Genomic DNA, 3,492 nt, shown 5'->3' on the forward strand with positions numbered 1-3,492 from the left:
ATTGTGCGGTCAAAACCCTAGCCAATAGGGTGAGACACAGCCTTGAGACTCACGTCAGGGATTAAAAACCTGAGTGGACTGCCCACTCGGTGTGCTTGCTAGCCTGTTCGTATATGTACAGCTATGCGCAGGCACCCTCTTGCAAGAGTAAATTTTACTTTGCCAAGGTAATTTAGACTCACCGAGTGTCTTTTATGTAACATTGGGATTCATTTCTAACAAATCCGTGGGCCTAGAGATAGTTCATAGCTGCTCTGTTTTGTTTTCCATGCCACTGCATCTTCTGCCATCTATGCTGTCACTATTTTTTCCAGGCAGGGGTCCCAAGCTCCACTAACGCTCTTCCTTAATGATGATCCTAGGATTGTGTGTTCCTGAAATGAAAGATTACTACTTCCCCCCTTTAGTTACACATCTTCTACAATGAGTCTTGACAACCCTATTAATTCTACTAACAATTACTCACAACTGAAATCATAAAATTCTATCAGCTTCATCCCCCACTCCCTTTTACTAGGCCCATCTGGAAACGGGGAAAGCTAGTGAGTGGGGATTCTCCCTTGTCCCACTCATTCCAAAACTAAGCACACTAATGTAATCTTGTAAACCTGCCACTCCATGTCTTTATTGTTGTTGTTGTTGTTATGCGCTGTGGAGTTAGTTCTGACTCATAGTGACCCTGTACAGGGTTTCTGAGGCTGTAAATCTTTATGGGTGCAGAAAGCCTCATCTTTCTACCATGGAACAGCTGGTAGTTTCGAACAACTGACTCTGAGGTTAGCAGGCCAATTTGTAACCACGACATCATTTTTAATAACCAATGTCTAAATTGCCTGTCCCTACTGAAAAGGGGTTCTGGTGTGGCGCTGTGGGTTAATGCATTGTACTGCAAAGTCAGTTTGAACCGCAGGATCATTGGTTCAAGCTCATCAGCTGCTTCTTGGAAACCCTATACAGGGTCACTATAAGTTGAAACTGACTTGGTGGTACACCACATCAACAACATTGAACTGAAGGTCAGCAGGTCAAGCTCATGAGGGGCTCCTTGGAAACTGTATACAGGGTTGCTATGAGTTGGAACCAATTTGATGGCATTTAAGTGCTTATGAATCAGGCTGCGAACCTCAGGGACAGCAGTTCGAAACTTCCAGCTGTTCTGCAGGAGAAAGATGAGGCTTTCTGCTCCCATAAAGGTTTATAGCCTCGGAAACCCTGAACAAGGTTGTTATGAGTCAGAACTGACTCCACGGCACATAACAACAACAACATCAACTCAGTACACTGAGGAGACAAGCATGTTCCTTGATATGAAGAATATTCTGTTCTGATTGGAATTTTTAGCAATTGCATCCATAAGCAAAATTCCAGTTCATCAAATTGTAACATTTAGACACTTGCTCAGAGTTATAAAACATCTTTATCTTCATCTGATCAGAATCTAGTCAGCTCAACCCTAGTCAAAAGGATAACAGCTGAAAAGTTTGTGAGTTCACACATACTTCCCTGCACTTCACACCAGCTGGCCTCTTTCACTCTCAGCCATTGCCCCCATGGGCTAGTTCAGTACTCATGGGTTCAGGAGTTCACACAACTCCCTAAACTTCAGACCAGATAGTCTTCTCTTATTTCAGGGTCAATGGGTACCAATAGAATATGTACAAACTCAGTCCTTGTCTTCATTAAAGCATTTCCCCCAATTCTACTCATATGTAGTATTGATGGTTACCAGCAGGCATGCTGCTCACTGGTTCCCTTTAACTTTCAGTCCTAGAATGGGTTTTCTCTGATAGGCTGACTTACTTTGCCTTGGTACCTCTGAAACTGAAAGCCAAATTGTCTGCTTGTTTTCTGCAGGAATCTCCTCTTTTCCCAGCAATTCTGAGTTGGTCTGCAAGTCTTTTCAAATGTATGTAAGTGTACTGACTCTGAAAGTTCTGGGTGGTGCTCAAGATTCTACCTAAAGCCCATACTTGCATGCCTGTTTTTTCCAGATAAGTCTAACTCCTCTTTTAGCAAAGCCAATCAAGTATAGGCTGACTGCAGATTTACAAGCGGTCTTTAATCATGATTCCCCAAAATTCCTATCACACATGTATATCTATTTTACAAGAGTAGACAGGATAAACCAATATTCATAAGGCAATCAAGCACTGAAACCTTTTAAAACACTCAAACTCAATCTTTCTTTCTCCCTTGGGCTAACCCCATTCATAGGCATATGGCCTCTGGCAGGGTGGATTCCAGTAGGCCCTAGTCACAGATCAGCTGTCTTTACTACCCAGCATGACTTTAGTTCCAGGTAACTCCAGAAGCTGCTCTCTCCTAAGCTGAAACATTTTATCCCATTCCCTTCCATTCTTCATAATCATAAAACTTCATAATATCATTAGTCTGGAGCCATTGCAATGAATTCTGTTCACAGCTTAAACCAAGTGGGGACAATGTCTGACTTCCTCTGATTCCACAAGACGGAAAGGGAACCAAACATAAAATCAGCTGAGGGAAGATTCCTATGAAATAGATGTCACACATACCTCCACCTTATATCAGTGCCTTTAAAATTAGTCAGACTTGAGAATCATTTTAGAAAACTTATAATTTTATTTCTGTAGAACCCCACTTTCTCTATACCACATGTCTTATTCTGGGTTTTCTAGAGAAGGAAAACCAGTGAAATATAGAAAGAGAAGTGCATTATCAGGGAAACGGCCTACAACTGTTGAGTCGCCCAGGTCCCCAGCAGAAGAGAGAGAGGATCCATGCTGGCCGACCATTATATTGGGAGTGGGCCATACCTTCAATTGATTAGCTGCTCATAGCCACTCATCATAGATTTAACTATGACTGCATTAGTTTTCATATTCATGGGAATAAACACATCCCAACTGTCAAACTTCTGGAAATCCTGACCTACTCAAGTTGAAACAAACCCCTAAATATTACAGCATTAATATCATAAAATACAAGAGGACATGAACTTATGAAGCTCAATAAGTCTCAGCTAGTACAGACTCCAAAAGAAAATTACCAAAATACTGAACAGGAAAGGTAAAACATTAACTGCCTTCTCTCCACCCAGGAAAGAAGCTAGAATTTTACTGAGAGGGACCAATCTTCTCCTCCCAGGAGACAAGCTAGGATGCTAATCAGGTTACTGAACAGGTGCAATCTTCTGGTTTCTCTCCTATCCTCAAACAGGTTCTCAACCTAGCCCCTCCCCTGATTCTGACCCATATAAGCCCATGCTGACCTGTATTCAGAGCTCAGAATCTGGAGAAGTTAGCATCTCTGAGCCAGCAGGCTTAATAAAATCTGAAACTCTTCTTTACCTTTCCCAGTGACTTCGGTTTCTTTGGTAACAGATCTAAAGCTGTTGTAACACATTCGGATCGAAAACTGTTGTAACATTTGGTTCCCTAATTGGGAAACCGACCTTGCTGGCCTTTGAGCCACCAGTTCAGAGTTGTGGAGTGGCTATGGTGTGCTCCCCTC

Source organism: Chrysochloris asiatica, unplaced genomic scaffold (assembly GCF_000296735.1).
Source record: "Chrysochloris asiatica unplaced genomic scaffold, ChrAsi1.0 scaffold00005, whole genome shotgun sequence".
NCBI lineage: Eukaryota > Metazoa > Chordata > Mammalia > Afrosoricida > Chrysochloridae > Chrysochloris > Chrysochloris asiatica.